General features: G+C 35.7%; 1 protein-coding gene across 2 annotated transcripts in view; it reads right to left on the reverse strand.

Annotated features, from left to right (window-relative positions):
* Window positions 1-19,269, reverse strand: part of nr3c2 (nuclear receptor subfamily 3, group C, member 2) — a 97,067-nt gene that overhangs the window by 72,515 nt on the left and 5,283 nt on the right. The window lies entirely within an intron of this gene.

The raw sequence follows: 19,269 nt of genomic DNA on the forward strand, positions 1-19,269 counted from the left end.
TTCAGGCATCTATTATGGAGGGCATTTCCTCTTTCAGTTTAAAATAAACACTGTACAGACTGTGCTTTAATAGTTTCTCTATTGGTGGACCACAAGAACAAACCAGCAAAATCATTCAGAAAACTTAAACTGACCAATTAAAGCAACTGTGATCGTTTGCATTTCCGGACGCTACAGAAAGCTTCCATCTCCATCTTTCACATTTATAGAGCAGAGTTCATTTGCAGGCAAAAGTCATTTTTATGTAATTAAGAGGGTAATGATGAGTTCAGAAAATGATGGATTTCTGTGTGAGGATTAATGAATGAAATATAGTCCTTTTCCTACAATCTGTCACCTAAAAAGAACAACACAATGAATACGATGAGGGATTAAATAAAAATCTGTTTTAATTCTTCCTGATGGTTTCTCTGATTGCTGCTCTCTTATTAAAATTCATCCCACTTTAGTTTTCCCAATCTTTTTCCTGTTAATCAGAATACTTCTCTAGATATTTGAAACCTGTTCCCCTTTTAGGTGATTGTGGCCTGAGTGGAAAATGTGTAATTTATAGTCAGATTCCTTTATTAGTGTCATTTTTTAATTTAATAAAAATATATAATTAACAAACACTTGTTCAGTGAATCCAATAAAACAGTTTTTAGTCTGATTTGTTGATCCTTAAAGTAGGCCTGTTGCAATAAGCAATCCATTAATTAATCATGTGATAAAATAAAGCAAGCTCAATATTTTCCATTTGCATGATTTATTGATTTTCTCTTCTCTCGGTTTTTCTACCAATAATTGGATGATAAAAGTCTTCAGTCTGGTTCTATGATCTCAACTAGCATCTTATTTGAAGGACTATTTTGTTTAAAGAGACTTCATAATTCATTCTATTTGTTGTTTCTGTTATTTTATTTACTCATTTTGGATTTTTAAAATGTCTTCCAGTTCCAGTGTTAAATGTTCAATAAAATTTAAAGTTTATTGATCTTTCACAATGTGTTCTTGCGTTACTACTCCATCACCTTTACATTACTTGGAAAATGTCTCAAAACAACAATATTATCATTTAGCGCATTAATTTATGGGACAGTTTATCGTCCAGTACAATTTATTACAAATACACGCCTACCTCAAAGAATGTTGGATATGATGCAATGTAAAGAAATAAGGAAGCATGTCTTTGGGCCGTTTAAGTTTATGAAGAACAGAGAAATAGATTTGGGACCATAAATTTCAAATTTCATCCGGATACCATGAGCTTGAAAAATCCTGTCACCTCAGGACTGAACCTGGACATTTTGTCCAGCTGGATAATTCAGTTTAGACAAGTACTGAGAGTTAACCCTGTAAGGCTGAAAGTTAATTCACAGTCTGAACATTCAACAAAAAAAAACAAAAAAACTGCTCAATGATGGAAGATATAGATGTTTCAATGTCCCATGAAACCATGAAACGAGAGAATTTCACCTTTTGTCTCACAGAGACAAGGCATGCAGGTTGTGTGCTGATAACAAGGAGCATCTGGAACTTCACAAACGCTGAAATTTCTTGCAGACGGATGTTATGTGGTTTTTACATTGATGTGATGCCTGTGTGGTTTGTTGGAGACCTTTTACCCCAGATTGTAGTCAGCAAAACTTCCAGAATTGTTGAAGTAACAATTGTGGCAAAATCTAATCTTGGTGTGAAGACAATCATGGGTCTGATACATTCTTAAAATTTGCCAAAGAGGTCTTCCGCTGGTGCTTTTCCAATCATCCTACCTTACTGTTACTCCAATGGAATAAAATGTTTCCTAAGCTTTTATTTGGGTTCTCTGCATCTCTATGTTCAGTTTCTGCCTGGTTGTGAAGGAAGCAACAGCAAAGTTTTGTGTGCAAATGTGAACAAATCTTTGTCGATATCCCGGCAATGTTGGAAAAACACAAACTTACAATTGCTGTGTTTCCATTAAATACAAAATGCAATTAAAATCATGTGAATAAATTTGTTAACGCAACAAATCATTAAAAAAATAACCTAAAAACTGAACACTTCCTTCACTCTCACTGCAAGGAGAGGTTCAGCCAATCAGCACCAAGAAACCTGAATGCCGCTCCTTGATTGGCTGCTTTTCCAATAGCACATCAAGTAGCATCGCACTTTGATGTTTCAGCTTCCCAAGCTGCATTTTCTTTAAAATATTTAAGAAATGCTCTGCAAAACAAAACAAACAAAATATACAGAATAAAATTTTTGTTGCGTTTCAGAGAAAAATTCATGAATGCTGAATTTCATGTTTTCACCATGCAACATCAGTGTTCGCAAACACCGTCAAACACTCTCTAAAATATCAATGTTTTTCCTCTCTATTGATGTTCTGCAGCTTAACACTTCAGTAAATAACCTTAAATTTGTCTCATTCAGCTAAAAATTTTCACCTCTTTTTGCTGAACGACAAATTGAGACAAATTCATCCAATGAAACACGAGCAAGAGCAATAATTAGCCAATGAAGTAGCAGAGATGTGCTGAGACACCTGCGCGAGCTGAAATCTTCCCCACTGGCACACTCCTGTGTCTACCACAAACAGCTTAATCTGATTTTAATACAGTGCAGGGTTAACAGATGCTGGAGGCAGAGTGAGCTGAACTCTGTGAGGACAAATCAAATCAATTACCTGATCCACAGACAGCCACTAGAAACCGCCTCTTCTCTCTTCTCTCTGTATCAATGGGCTTGTTTAATCTGTTACTCCAAGCTTTTTTCTCTGAGTAATCAGGTGCAAGAGAAAATAATTGGAAAAGACTTAAATATTCTGGATTATTGTTCAATTACCAAGTAATCTGTTGTCACATATTTACTTAGTTTAATCATGTTAAACCAGGACTTAAGATTTTTAGATATTGTTGCCAGGTGTGCTTGTAAGTGAATATTTGAATGAATAAAAAGTTAATATGTGATCTAATTCAAAAAATAAAACTTCTACTTTATAGATTCATTCATTAATTTTTATACACAAATAGAACGTGTATAAAATTAATGAATTTAAAATGTATAAGTATCCATCCTGTTTTAATTCAAACTTCTTTCCCAAAAAGTGCAGAAAAGTAAAATATTGGTATTTACAACTAAAAGGTGTAAAACAGAAAAAGCATATTGAAATATTAAAATGTCCATTTAGCAGCTGGGGTTGTTTACAAGTATGCATTTATGTATGACTGGGTTTGTGTGTGTGTGTGTTCGCTGAGGTGTGCACATGCATGCGTGTGTGCGTGTGCGTGTGCGTGTTTGCACACCTCGAAAAGAGCCACATGGGAGATACAAACCAAAAGGGAGCCACTGATGGGACATAACTAAATCACATAGCTCACAGATGTTTGCTGAATACCACTAAAACACAAACAAGATGGTTTAAAATGGCAGATTGTTGAGCAGATATTGTGTTTATAAAATTTTGTTCTGTAAATAGTTGTCTAGAGGACAAATGTGAAACTAAACCCTGTGTTGAATCCGTGCAGATAAGACTAAGCAGCCTTGTCCCTGACGTCTGCAAGCTTGCATTTGTTACTGGTTGGATCCAAGCAAGAGAATAGAGTCAAAACTCCAGAGTGAAAACGAAGTCTACAGTTTAAAATTGTTTCTGGTTTTTGAAGAAAACATGCACATAATTCAGCGCAGTTATTTCAATCACATTTATTGAGATTCAGTCCAGATAAGTTCAACTTCGAGATGGACTTTGAGCATCTTAAAAAGAGAAACTTGTTACAATGCTGAAAATCCCAAATTAAAACTTTTTCTGTTTTTACTAGTACCAAGAACTTACTTCAGTGAGCATTGTTTAGAAGCTTCTTTATTTTTACCTCTTGTAATCCTTTTCCTACCTTTACACAACAAATTCTACATAATTCTCACCTTCACTTGGGGTTTGGTTATGCATAATTCCCTTTGATTCCCTTTGATTGTACATGTTAGTTCAAGTGTGCTTTCACACCTCATTCAAACTGCACCAGAGTTCACTTCAATTTAACTGAGAGACCAGACCAGAGCAGAGTTCACTTTTTTTAGTCCAGATCATAGTTTGATTACTTGTTCACACCTCCACAAATGAACCAAACATTCATGTCACACAAGCTAGAGTTCAATTAAAGTGGACTAAACAGGGCTGGTGGGAATGCACCCATCACTCTGGAGCCCTGGATTTATTTTGGCTGCATTGCTGCGATTGGTTTCAAGGTCAGATGAAGGAAAAAGTGGACCATTAGGACACAGACCAAATATTTATCCAACATAGAGCTCTAACCCTCATAAATACTATGGGTTCACTGTAAGTTGAGTAATTAGGAAATCCAAATACAAAAAATAAATCATATTTTGCATTTAAAACAATTTATTACACATTTTAAACTTTAGGTATATTTGGGCATAATACCATACTAACTAAGCAAATGAGTGAGTTGCACTTCTGATGAAATAGTGTCATTATGTCACACTTTAATGATAGTTTGTTTTAAAATAGGCATCATTTTCATTCTCCTCAAGAAATTTATGGACTATGTTGGGGTTTTGGGTCAGGCATGCGTATCCTAAAATAACTTTACTTAGTATTGGTTGTAAAAAAAAAAAAAAAAACCCTAATCAAAATCTCAAGACTTTTTGTGGAGAGACATTATTAGCAGATCACATTCCCCTGACTCCTGTTTTACAATTTATTAAACTCTAATCTTATGATGACTTGTGGCTTCAGAATGAGATCTGCATATTTCCCACAGGCAAATGCACTTATAGCATCCAAACAATGCAAACAAGAAAAAAATTATCTCATTTAAATAAATACAATTAAACACACAAACTTTAACCATTCATTCACAGTGATATTTAAATGAAAGTGGCTTTATTCAGTGGATTCAGAAGCACAGATGTTAAGATTTGATCATTGATTTGAATGTGAAGAAAATGAAGCCTTGGCCTTAAATAAAGTGTTGAACTTGTCTATTTTATGACTCTGAACTTAATTAAAAGTATAAAATACATTTCAACACACTGAATGTAACTTCAACATATTTATTTATCCAAAACAGACTGCTAACTTCAGTAAATCAGCAAAACAAAGTAGAATACCATGTGTTAAAGTTTAGTTCAAGCAAAAACTGTCAGAAGAGTATTTACACAGAGCTACAACACGGTGGCTTGTAAACATCTTTTTGTTTCCATATTCACTTGTTTTCATGGTAGAAAAATGATTCATAATTACTACACCGTAGATTTTTTTTATTAAAAACTGTAACCCATGCATGTGTAGGTGGATAAGGTGCTGCTGAAAGTAGTTAAATGTTTGTGCCAAAGGTTTGGTGATGTTAAAGAGGAATATCAACAACTACAAAGCTAACTTATTTTTAAATTTTGTTTGGCTTAGCACACATTTAGTACCCAGTATAACCAGCCACTGCACTGTTTGGTAACTGGGACTTACACTATCTGCTTGGTTCTGATTTTATTTTGTTTTATTTTTGTTCAGCTATTTCACATTTTTATCTATAAAATCAAGGTCAAGTAATTTTAATCAGATGACTATACTCACTGGGGTGGGAGAACAAGTTCTCCTTTACAAAAGCACCAAAGAATTAACAGGCCTGGCTAAAAACTAGAACTTTTTTGGTTTTGTTAAGTTTCAGCTTGGAGCTCAGAAAAATTGCTTACTTAACCAAAAAATAAAAAATTAAAAATTAAAAATAATGGTTTTAGCATTTAGTATTACTGTGTAGCAATAACTCCCCTAATAAGGTTTCAAACATGTTAATCAATCCTCTACATGGAATTATACGAAATTTAATATTGGTTATGACACAATCAGTATGTTGAATGTGTTGCTTTGCTAATATTTTTCATTTGAAATCTAAACTTTTTTTTTTTTCCAGAAACCTTGCAATCGTTTTTCATTTGGGCCGCTGCCTTGCACATCAATTTGTTCAGCATTGAGTCCTGAAAAGGTTTTCTCTTGTCGACCACTTGAAAGAAAGGCCACAATGGCTATGATGGGAAAGTTTTGTAACTTTTCCAGGTGTAACATGGATCACCAGCTTTTTATTGTAAGATGATGACCTTCACATATTGTCACGCTGAGAATCATTGAAGGATTTTAATTTATTTAGCTGCTCTAGAGCCTGAACCATTGAGTGATCTAATGTCTCCACATAAATCAATTTAGTAAAGAACAAATTGAAGTTCTAATTTAGTAATTTGACAAATGATAATCTGTCTAGATGCTATGCAAGTGAAAAAATCTGAGCAAATACTTTTACATGATATAAAATGTAAAATAGCATTCCCTCGAGAAAATGTAAAAATATATATTTGAAAGACCCAGGGACAGAGTTGAGTTTTCTACATAAAAGCAATTTACCAAGAATTTAAATGAAAAGACCATGAATTCACATAAAAACAAGAAAACAGCCTGAAGTATTTTGTTATTTGAAAAGGATGTTGCATTAAAACCTGAAAAACATCAATTGGACAGCAGTTCAACAAGATTTTTCATCAAAGTAGCAAAATCAAGTAATCTCAAGTATGTATGATTATATTATATATGTAAATATTGCACACCTAAATCAAAACATATCAGAACAAATAATTTGCTAATTGATAAATTCATTTTTAGATTAATAGAGGACATTTTGGCAATGATATTTAGAAAGGTAGAATAATTTATCCTCTTTTAACGACATTCGAGACAGGTATTAGTGTGCAAGAAAGACTGTCTTTGGTTAGCAAAAGAAACAAAAAAATAAATAAAAAGTAGGTTTGAATGCATGCTTCTTCTTTTGCTTTGCAGAAAATCCAGCATTACAGCATGATGATGAGTCAGCTCCTTTTATTTTCTCCCAGGTCCAGCAGCTGTGCAAGATTAGGACCAAAAAGAGAAAGTTCCTGCTTAACAGTCAAAATCCAGAAAGGACTGACTCTCTTCTTTTCAAAGCAGAGTGAAACAGGCAGCTGTGGCCAAGTCGAAGGAGGCCAAGCCAAACAAAAAGCAGACACTGAACAGGGGAATGTTTGTCTATGCCAGCTACAGTGCTCTAAACTCCGCAGGGGGAGCTGCTACATTTGAGTGAATCCCGGACCTGCGAACATAACCGACTTCATGCCAAATGAACAGCTGAGAGCCTTTCTAGTTTCTTCCATTTTGAGGCCATTTCGTCTCTCAATGATTGGTCTCAGCATTCATTAAAATGAAATAATGATGTTTTCCAGCATCATAAATTTGCTTTTGCTGTCAAATTCAGCTTCTAAGACACTTGATTGAAATCTGGAGCAAGCTGATCAAGCCAATCAGTCAACAAGATTAAAATATGGCTCTCTGTTGCCAGCTGTAGGGGCTTAACAGACTCCACTACTCTGCGCCAAAGACATATTTCTGCTGGAACAAAAATAAAAAAGATGTTTGATAACCAAGCAGTCAGTTCTGGAAGCTCAGACTAATAGAGGTAAACAGAAAATCCCAGATCCATTTATCAAAACACATATTTATAGGATTTGAACATCAACCCATTCCTTTTACATAAAGCGTTTAAAGTAGACAAACTAAGCTGAATTAAATAAAATAGGTAATACATACATGGTTCAAAGTTTCACAGTAAAAGTAATACATAAATATTTTACAGTGTTGATTACCTGAGTGTTTCACTGGCTTATGAAGATATGCAGCTTTATTTAAATAGCAGTACAGCATCGCATTTCTTCAACATACAAAGTTTGATCATCATCTTAAAAAGGATGCTTCCAGTGTTGAGAGATTTTGCAGCATGAGCGCCTTTTATAGTTTAAATCTGCATCAGTATCTGCTTTTCCATTAACCATAAAACTACCCAAACTGAATGGAAACACGCCAATTTAAAAAAATACACATTTTGTTAGGCTTTTGCACTATGATGAAGTGGATTTTCAGTCGTATCAGAACACATTTTTCACGTCACACGAGTCACATGATCAACAGCCGGATGTTACTACTGGCAAAAACCAAGAGAAAGATGACAGGAAGTGGTAGGATGATGATGTTTTTTTTATGTTTTTTTTTTCTGACAATGTGCAGCTGGCTTCATCAGAGCTCTCACAGCACCACACAGTTCATAAAAAGTTGAGTCATACAAATGTGTTGAATCTACAGCTCTTCTGTAAAATTGGCAACTACAACTTCCCCAAAACGCTGCATGCGTTCCCAAGTATAGGGAGATTGTCGCTCCAATGCCTGAATAAGATGCTGACATCTCCTCTGATTGGCTGATAGATGATGAGCACTAACGCCATGACTGAAATATGAATAAATGTCTAACTGTTTACATCTGTTGCTACCATGATTTTTAATAACTTATTGCATGAACAAGCTTATTCACATGTGATTTTAATTTAATTTTTATTTAATGAAAACACAACAAATGTGAAACTGCGTCTTTTTAATTTTTCAAAATTAGCAGAAGATTGACAAAATATTTGCACACATTTGCAATGGAAACGCAGCTACTGCTGCAGAATCAATGCAACAGAGACTAAAATATCACAGCAATGACTCAATAGTCAGGCTGCACCAAACCCAGCACACCACCCTGTTCCCACTGTAGTCAACAGTCATTTTCCACCTTAACTACTGAAACGCCTTCCTAAATGGTCACCGAGTTCTTACTGTGAAACCTCTGCAGAAGGTCCAGAACGCTGTGGCTTGTCAAGCCCTGTTACTGGGTTGCACAAGTCACATAGTTTTTCCCAATAAAACAAGTAGAATAAACTCCAGCCCAGAGCTGATTTACCAGATCTCTTGGTCCAGTTTCCATAAATAGACAGTTTTACCAGAAGTAAAGATGCAATGGTTTGAATCCTCTCATCTGATAATTCAATTCACACCCTAAAGCCATTTATGCAGGCCTGAGGGGCGTTGAAGGGACCAGTGGGGATTCCCACACTCTACTGGTCGGAACCTGCTGATATCATATTTATTGTTACACAGTCACATGATCGCTCACCATGGTTTCATTTCATTTTAATACTCCATTTTGGTACTTGAACTGAATATTTTTTGCTAAATTTACATTTTGTAAATTTTTATACATCCATTTGGGTCTCGGAGGAAAAAAAAAAAATCACTCAGCTGTTTTTAAACAACAATTTCTTGTTTTTTGGTGTCTGGAAAACAAGGTGTTTCAAAAACCTCCACAATATAACACCACAAATCAGCAGACACTGCCTGTTACCTAGCAACCCCAGCAAAGCCCAGACTTTTAACCAGCAACCCAAGATGAGCTCCCGTACATTTGATCAGCTGGTTTTACCGCTGTATGCGCTGTACAATGGCTGCTAGCAAAGACAAGTGTTTTGTGGTTGACTTTCTATCCAGAAACCACATGCATTCTTTTTGGTTGCGTAGGAGGCCCTACTTCTGCTTTTCAAAGATGCATGGTTGTATAATTTGCAGCCATTTTCACATGCGAGAGTAAAGATTGAGTTCGGGTCCTGACTTGCAGCAGCTTATTTAGATTTAAAGTGACAAGGCGCCCTAAAACAGCTCATTCCAAAAGAACTAAGCAGGCAATCTTGGACAATCTGATTGTCCAAAAATAATTTTGTGCGGAAAATGTAATGAACATGTTTAGTATAGGCAATAAACCTATTCTAACCTGTTCAAAGAAGCATTACTGATCACCTTTAAACTGATATTTATCTGATTATTCAGGTTTGACCTTTTAAATGTCAATGTTTTTAAATGTACTTTTGAGATGCATTTGATTCAGTTTAGATGCTGGAAAAAGCAAATAGACTTTTATGTATAATAGCACAAGTCAAAATATTCATCACTCCTTTTCTACCAGTAAAGTTAACCACCAAGTTGTTCTGATACAATTTTTGAATCATTGTTTTCATTGATAGGTCTTGTTTTTTTTTTCTAACAATTTATTCTTCACCCTTTATGATGATTCATGCCAAACATGATTGAATAAAGTGGGATGATCATTCATCATTGATGGGACTACTTACTAAAAAACTCACGCTGTAAATAATTTGCAGTTAATATTTGTGCTTTTACAGATTTTTTCCAGTGCAAGTTAGGTAACCAAGTAATTCTACACCAAACAGGAGGAATTGTAAAACAGGTCTTTGTGTTTTGTGGGGTGTGGCTGCTCTCTCACCAGGTGGAGGCCACAGCTCTAAGTGACCCTGAACTACTTTAAAAAATGGACTTTTAACAATGAACGCATGAAACTGCACCGATCTGCATGACAAGACTCAACCTCGGGTTAGGGAGGAGAAAGAAAGTTTCTTGTTTTCTTTCAGGCTGTGTGTAATTTGATCCTTGACCTTTAACAATCAGTTCAGTTTTCTTTTTCACCAAAAAGTTGAACTCCAGATCATGTTGCACCACCTGACTAACATGTTTGCTGTGAAACACAAGCACATTTCCACTGCCGCAACAGGTTCGGCTTTTCTTCCTCGGCTTTTATAGGTCTTCGGAAGCTTCCTTTTAATATCTGGGTCAGTGTTTCAATGGGTGCTGCAGGCTACATTCATGATCAGTACTCTTAATGGAGCCGAGTTCTGAATAACAGAGGTTCTGTGGGACAGTGTTTTATGGATTCAACTAAATACTTCAGAAAGAAGACACGTACATACAGTTTTCTGCCCTGTAGCTGAACAGCAGACACTAACTGCTTATGTCAAAAAAAGACATGTGAACAGTAATGGTTGTTTTTGTCATGAATAGGCAGGTGGTTAATAAGAATGTTTCTCTATTAGCTTGTCGTGCAGTGATATTGTAATAATTTGAACTGAAATGTTCATTTATTTCAGTAACTCAAATAACTCAAACAGATTACATAGATCAATTACACAGACTGATGTTTTCAGGCACTTATTTCTGGTAACAATGACGACTGTCTACTTAAATGTAGCATGATATCTAAAATTATAACATTACACTTTAAAGCAGAATTGTGAGCTTGATGAAAAGTATACTGAAAACCTGCTTAAAGGATGGTTTTCTTAAAAAGTAGTTTAGATAAAAATGAGCCACATATTCTAATTTACGGAACATCAATCAGTCTATCAAGTTTATTTGTATAGCACATATCAGCTACAAGGCAGTTTAAAGTGCTTTATTTCATAAAAGCACAAAGTTAAGAAGTCTTAAAGCCATCATCATCACCAAAATCATCAAAATCAACAAAATCATCAATGCACATCAAATATGTTGCTTAATGTTTGATTTATTATGGTTCAAATACAACTCTACACAGGTGGGATTTTAGTGAAGATTTAAAGGAAGTCAGTGTTTCAGCTGTTTTGCAGTTCTCTGGAAGTTTGTTCCAGATTTGTGGTGCATAGAAGCTGAATTCTGCTTCTGGTTCTGGGAATGCAGTTCAGACCAGAATATGACTTTAAAATATTTCTCTGACTGGTTGGAAAATAAATTCTTGACACAGTTAATTTAAACCAAAGCAAGTTTTTCTGCCTGTGAGATTTTGCAAAGTACTAGAGCACAGGTTTACCTTGAACTAGAAAAATTATAGAAACAGAGAGCGATAGAATGGAATTCAGATGAAATTGTTTTTATGTGTTAGACTGGCCCAGTCAAAGTCCAGTCTTAAATCCACCTGGGAATATGTCCCATGACTTTCCAATCTGACTGAGTTTAAGGCAACTTTTAAAGAAGAATAAGCAAAAGCGTCAGTCTTTAAATGTACAAACATATCTCAAAAGAATGTTTCTATTTTTGCCACACTGTTCAGATTTTTATTTGTTAGAAACTTTTTTTTAAAGCTATGTCTTCCATGCACAACATTGTGTTAATTTAACACATAAACTTCTATACATTAAAGTTTATGGTTGTAATGTGGCAAAATGTGAAGAAGCTCAGAGTGTGAATACTTTAGCAAGGCACTATGAACTTATGAAAACTGAAATGTTTTATGTCTGTTTAGGTTAGGATACTTTTTTTAAAGAGAGAAATGGAGTGTTATGTAAAAGGCGCAAGAGGCCATTAATTCCACCCCCCGTCCCTACAACACACACACACACACACACACAGCCAAGCCCCTTTCTCTCACCAAAACACACAAACAAACTCTCCTCACTTTATTTGCGCCTACTATGCATGACCTACTTTGGGAACCTTTCAAGCTGAACAATTAGCATTTTTGCAAAGTGTCTTTCTTTATATTATCCTTTCCATGGAGGAATGGGACAAACAGTAGGCTTAATGATAGAAGCTTGGCGCAAACATTTGGGTGAGTTCTTGTAAAACATGAATGATTAAGGCATGCCTTGTTCGACCAGTCAAGTGTATCAGGCACAAACTCCATTTTGACTTAATGTCTCAACGATACGCCAAGACAGCTTTTCACAGCACACAATAAATCAATCTAATTGTTCAACGCTCTAATTTATTACAATGAAAACCAATTCTCCGCTCTGTGTGACTGATAAACAAAATCTCACAAGCCACATGAGTGCAGAACTCTTGTGAGAAAACTCAGAGACTTCCTGCATGGTAGGGAAACAAAAGACAGCCATTGAACAACACAGATTCAGACTGCAGCTTGCTATAAAACCACGGCATTCATCGGCAAACAGAAGCACGCACTATGCTTTGTTGCAGCCCTCGTATTCAGTTTCCACCTCCTTTATGCAGTTTGTTAATAACCTCGACAACATAAGGGAATGCCAGCAGTAGGTAACAGAGAGAGGATCCCCAGTTGCAAGCCAGGACTTAGAGGATTTCTGGCACTCTGTCGCCAGCCTGTGAGTCGGGAAGAAGTTCAACTAAGGACAGTTTTCAAATCCCAGCAGTGTTGCCTCTTGTAAAGTATCACACTTTTATTAGAGTGTTAAGTTTGGCCTACAAAGTGAGCTGTTCCTGTTGTTGACAGCAGTGTTGTGCACTTGTGCATAACTGTGAAGAGGCTGTGGAGATGTTTTAAGATGCCTTATTCAGATTTACAACAAAAACATCTGGTTATTGCATCATCTCTTAAAAAATAATACATTGTTTCCATAAGCTAAACAAACAAAAATCAAAAATCAAAAGTGGAAGGATGCAAAGGAGGCTCAATAGAAGCACAAACCCCACATAACTTAGATCAGATAAATAAATCACCAATTTAAGTTCAGCTTTGCTTCTCTTGAATTAATATTATAAGTGGTTGTCATTGTCCGTTCCCTGACCTCAGCTGCCCCAGTGGAAACTTTAATAAACCCACTTTAAACTGTAATTAGACCATCAACCAGTTTATGATATGTTTTATTGGGTGTAAAATCTGTCTACTAATGTGATTGCCACTTTATCATTTGACTTGTTGTCAAATTTGCACCTGTTAGACTTTGCGCCCTATGAAAGTAAGTTCATTGTTTATTGGATGGTTTAAAACACAATCGCTTAAAGAAAATGAATAAAGCTACCTGCGTGTTTTTGCCTGTTTTAATTTGGTATATTAACAGTTAATGTGGCTCGACATTTTACTGCAACAAGCAAGAAAATGTATAGATAATCTCCTCATTAGAACATTGGTCAATGTGTTTGGACTTTTTCCCCACTTTTCCCCACATTTAGGCCACTTTTCGCTGAGAAACGGCCTAAATGTTTCTAAGGGTTTTCAGGCTAGAAATATGCAAGCAGCTAAAAGTGACTACAGTCTAGCAGGTCAGTTGTTTGCTGTTCTACTAATTCTACTAATTATAATAATAATAAAAAAGAAATAGCTTTTAAAGGAGAAGTATTGAGTATTTTCTAGGCACAAAGTGACATTTTATGTGGAGTCAAGTGACAGTGTTACTTCCAGTTGTTATAAAAAATACTGCGTATCTCAAAACTATCAAGTGCTCAATAGCATTTTCACCAGCATTTTACTGAGAAGTAGCTTGTATGTTGCGTTTAGCGGATGTGCAGATCCACCAGGTGTTTGCTAATTGCTGCTGCCGCTAGTCTAGAGGGTCTGAATGGGGAAGTAATAGGGAAAGGATGCTCTGTAAGGCAGAAGCTTGACAAGGATTCTGCAGCTCCAAGGAGGAGCTTCATGGATAGGAAAGATCTGCTGTAGTGGTCTCCATACAAGAAATGTTTATATTTATATTATATATTTATGTTATTTTTTGTAATAATTTGCTTCTTAGAAGAAGACACTCAAAGATTGCTTACTTAATTGAACTTGGAGCATCGCAGGTATGCAGAAGACTGTATGAGATCCTATTTTATTGTAAAACAAAGGTGTAACACAAAGATGTGCAACCCGGTTGGAATAAAAAAAGAAATCGTCACGTTACTGGGGAGCAAAGAGAGTCAGCTGGTGGGTCACTGTGCAGGAGTAAAAATCCACCTAAAACTCACCACTATTCTTCTCTTTGACTGCAGCTTGTCAGCTCTGCTTCAGCTGACGACACAAACAGTCTGGACATCAAGCATGACCTTAACCTGCTCTGTTTAGTTATCAGGTGCAAAAAAATGGGCAGAACACTACAATTTATTCCTGCAAATTCAGCTTTATGACAATAGCGTCACAAATAAGTTTGAACTTTGTTTTGCTCAAGTTATTTCGAAGCATAGTATTTTATTTAAGTAGACAAACCCTGAGCAGCTGAGAAAGCACAACACTGTAGATGTTAAAATTTTATCCTTTAGGTCCAGTTTTAGTATTCAGAAAACCATGCTGATGGGGTTTTATGTATTCATCTTCTTCAATGCAGATTGTTTACTGAATTTTAAAAGAAGTACAAGAGTCCAACACCTCCTCCTGCAATAAAAACAAGATAAAGGTCTGTTCTCTTTTTAAAATGACAATAAAAGTCTGGAAGCTGAACAAGATCTTTACTCTAAATAAAGGAAGATTGTCTTTTCTGTTGAGTGGCATTACTTTTATCAGTGCATTTATTCAGCTAGACACAATGACTTAACGAGTTGAAAGCATTTATTGTGCAATCTACCATATTTACTTATGTGCACAAAATATGTTGGAGTGTCTGAAATGACACAGTTGCTGAGGAACTGTCATATCTACAATTATGTAACAACAAAGTCAAAGCAAGAGAACAAAAAAAACACTTTTTTTTCCAAAAAAGCAGCATGACAAAAGAAAACACAAATCTGTGACCTAAAGTTTATCTCAGGACCAGATTAGCACGTTTTAAATGATTAAACATTCACCATCTTACACAGGAATGTGCATAATTGAAACTTAAAACGGTGGCGAGTTTGTTATTTTCTCCCTCCTTCACCTGAAAGGTCGTTCCACCAAGTCAAAGATGCAGCTGCCCGTTTTAGAGTCAGGAACACATAATGCACTGGGAGCCCCTGTGCATGCCTGGTGTCGGGAATTTAATTGGATATTAGTATCCAACGGTGTCTGAATTAATCAAATCATTTCCATCCATTAATTTAGTGGAGGAACATACAATTAAAGTCTTGTTAGTGTTCTCTCAGGAGTGTGCCTTTTCATCCCTCTGCAGAACATTGAGAGTTGGCCATAATCCAGGCGAAAGCATTTTTCCGGCTCAAATCTGATACTTTCTTGCGATGTCAAGTTGCAGAATCTGGTTTCAGGCGAAGAGCATGGAAAAATGTAGAAATCTGTTGTGTGGGTTGCTTTTTCAAACACTAGAGGACAAGTTAAGATGTTTTAATTAGAAACTTTAAAACTAGGAAAATTGTTGAAAGCTTCAGTTCAAATTTTACAATCAACTGGATTATGAAATTAAAAAAGACGAAAAGTTGTCTTGGATTAATTCCGCCTGGTAAAACATTAATTTGTAAATTAGAGATGTCACATGAGGAGAAACTTCAAGAGACTGGATCAGCAGGTCAAATACTGAAAAATCTGATTTTTCTTAAAATTAATCAAAACCATTTTCATTGAATGCATTAAACAGCAGAACGCTCCATTCTGGTTTAAAAAGAAAAAAAAAACAGATAAGAAGTCATCCATCCGTTTTTTGTCCATACCTGCTAATCTTTGCAGGGTCACAGAGGACATGTGTCTGAGAGATCACCAGTCCATCATGTTACACACAAACACAACAATCATGCATGTACACACTCACTCCTAAATGCTAGCTAAAGAAACCAATGAACTTAAAAGTGAAAGCTTTGGTTTGTGGGAGAAAATTGGAGTACCTGGTGAGAACCCATAACCATCTGCACAACAGGAAAAAAACAGGAAAAGAACAGGAAGAAACCCTGCAAGCTCCCTGCAGAAAGAGCAAATTACTGCAACTCTATTCAGCTCAAATATTCAATTTGTTTCATGTGTTGTAGTCCAGGGACAGCCTAAGTAGCAAGCAAAATTGTTCATGATTGTGTAAAAAGAGACTTGTGGGTTTGCCAGGGGCCAAATTTCCTTCATGTGACCATTTTGCAACAATTTTACTTTTAATCATTTCAAAATATGTGCATCCATTTGCTCAAATGTATCAAATTAGTTACACCAGTGTAAAGCTTAAAATAAATTCTGACGTGTAATGACGGCACTTAGAAAAATGTAACGTTTCAATTGGTGGTTTTGTGTTTTTATGATGAAAAGCACTTTGAACTGCCTTGTTGCTGAAATGTGCAAATACCATTACATTTTGATTTGATTTGATTTGATAAATGAATTCAAATAATAAAATTATGCAAACCCAAAAAATACAAAATGACATCTTCTGGCAATTTATATTGCCTTTTTGTTTAGGTAATTACCACTGTCGGGATATAAAAAGCAATAGTTGTGCTTTTAATGGCTGTGGAAGCTTAAAAGAAAAGACCACAGCTGGACGTATCTCAACTGACCAAATCAAAAGTTTTATATGTAAGGTAACACTTCTGATATGGACGGAAGACGATTAGGGCCTATTAAACTTTAATCTCAGAATTTTGTTTTATTTTTCTCAGAATTTCCACCACATTCTGATTTTTTCCTCTGAATTCAGACTTTTGATGTCAGAAAAAAGTTTGGATTCAAAGACTGAATTCAGAATTTAGAGGGGAAAAAAAGGGGAGTTTTGAGAAAAAAAGTTACAATTCTGACATTAAAGACGGAATTCAGAGAAAGGAAATTCTGAATTCTTGGATTTGGAGATTAAAGTCATAATTCTGATATTAAAGACAGAATTCTGGGATTAAGATCAAAATTCCCAGGGGGAAAAAGTTAAAATTCAGAAAGAAAAAAAAAATCAAAATTTTGAAATTAAATTCAGAATTTTGAGAAAAAAAGTCAGAAATCCAAGATTAAATTCTGAATTCATTTTTTTCATCAGTGGCCCGAATCTTCTTCCATAGACGTGACGAGACTTATAGTAAAATCAGCTAAACATGTTGCTGTTTCACTCTACCTGGAACATATCTGTACAGTTTCTATCTATAGTTTCTATATGTGTTTTATATTTGCATTGTATTAAAGTATGTATATTCTCTTTCCCTTTGTGGGCTCCTGCCTCCCTCCCTCACTGCCATGTGGCCCACCACTTCCTGTCATCCTGTCTGACATTAGGTCTAAGCTGGATCTCATTAGGACCAAGGTGGCAGTGATCCCGTCAACATCGCTTTGGCTCCTGCCATATGGGTTGCCTCCAAGGCAACGGGGCTGTATCAGTCTCCGCAGAGCTGCAAGCCTTGTTATAGCACATGCACAAACACACACAGAGGAAGTATCTACTCTTTAGACAAGTGTGCACAGCTCATATAAAGCAGAATAAACACGTCAAACCCAGAGGATAGAAAAATCATGATAAGGTGAAATGCAGTATAAATAAACTCAAACACAGATACGTCTGAGCAGGCCCAGAGCTCGCTACAACCGACCCACAAGTATTTAATAAGGAGCACAATAATTAAATGGATAATCAATCTGGTCAAGATTTTCAAGACTAAGAATAAATCTAACCAGGTGAACTTGCTACCAAATATATATTTTGCACTGCTTTGGAAAAGCATTCAAATCCTATACTTAAATTTTTCCTTACAACCACAAAGTTCAAAGCAATTTTTAAAAAATGTTTCACATGGTAAACTAACACAAGAAAGCCCAAAATTGTAACGTGAAAGGAACTTGAACTGGGGGCTGGTGTAGTCTTCAGGGGAAAGCCTGGTTACACCCTGAACCGGTTCATCGCAGGGCAACACAGAGACACACAGAAGGACAAACAACGCATTCATACCTAATGGCAATTTAGACACCAATTAACCGAACAGTCATGTATTTGGACTGGAGAAAACCAGAGCGCCCAGAGAGAACCTGCCCATTATTTATGATCTCGACAAATTTGGCCATTAATATGTATTTTCCAGCCACATATTTCTATTTTATACTGCATTCAAGGAGCCATGTTAACGTCAGTTGTTGTAAAAATGCTTTGCATATATCAAATATAACTTAAAAGAAAATTGCCTTTGTAATTCAACATCTTGAAATTGGACCTGTCTGTTTAAGAAACTCCTGCTCTCTCTCTGAAACTCTGCCTTCAGGAAGTCATTATAACATTGCTACTCTATTAACCCTTTAAAGTTTTTACCAGCGTTGCACTGAGAAGTATTTCACTTCTAATTAAACTTCATTCCTTGTTTTCTATGCAGACGTCTTTATTTTTTTTTTTTGTTGTTGTTGTTGTGTTAGTTGTGTAAATAATTTTTTCATAATAATTTTTTCTTATCAATCTTTTGTGGCCCTCAATTACTTTAAACCTGACAGTTCTGCACCATGACATAATAAGTTTGGGCACCACTGTCCTAACAAGACAAGCTGAATAATGTATCCAGATCTATGATTGAATGGTTCATATTTATATGTATTATTGTAATAAAATGGCCCAGTCAAAGTCCAGATTACATTAAACCATTGAAACGCTAGTAATTTTTCCCTCTTTAACAATTAAACACTACTTTGTTTGATCCCATCACTTAAAATGTAAAGTAAAAAATGTAAAAAGTGTATAAATATTTTTGCAATATACTGTATCTGACAGTTTATCCAACTAAATCAGACCCAAAACTGACAGCAAATGAACTCAAAGCTTGTGTGAGCTGGACAATCAGTGAGCTCTTCAGAAGAATAACCTGTGAAGATAAATTTCCACTTCATTATTTTGTTGATTCTTTCTGTACCACAACCAGTTATTTGCTCCACCAAAACCATCTGAGGAGAGGTCCATATAAATGAACCAACAGCTACTCACTGAAGAGCTGCAGGTAAACTGCAGGTAGTTTATGACTGTATTTAGATTTCTTTTTTTTCCCTCCAGCTCATAAAATCTGTGTCACTGACATATCATCCATAAAACAGTGATAACAATGTGTTT

This window comes from Gambusia affinis, linkage group LG04, assembly GCF_019740435.1.
Source record: "Gambusia affinis linkage group LG04, SWU_Gaff_1.0, whole genome shotgun sequence".
Lineage (NCBI taxonomy): Eukaryota > Metazoa > Chordata > Actinopteri > Cyprinodontiformes > Poeciliidae > Gambusia > Gambusia affinis.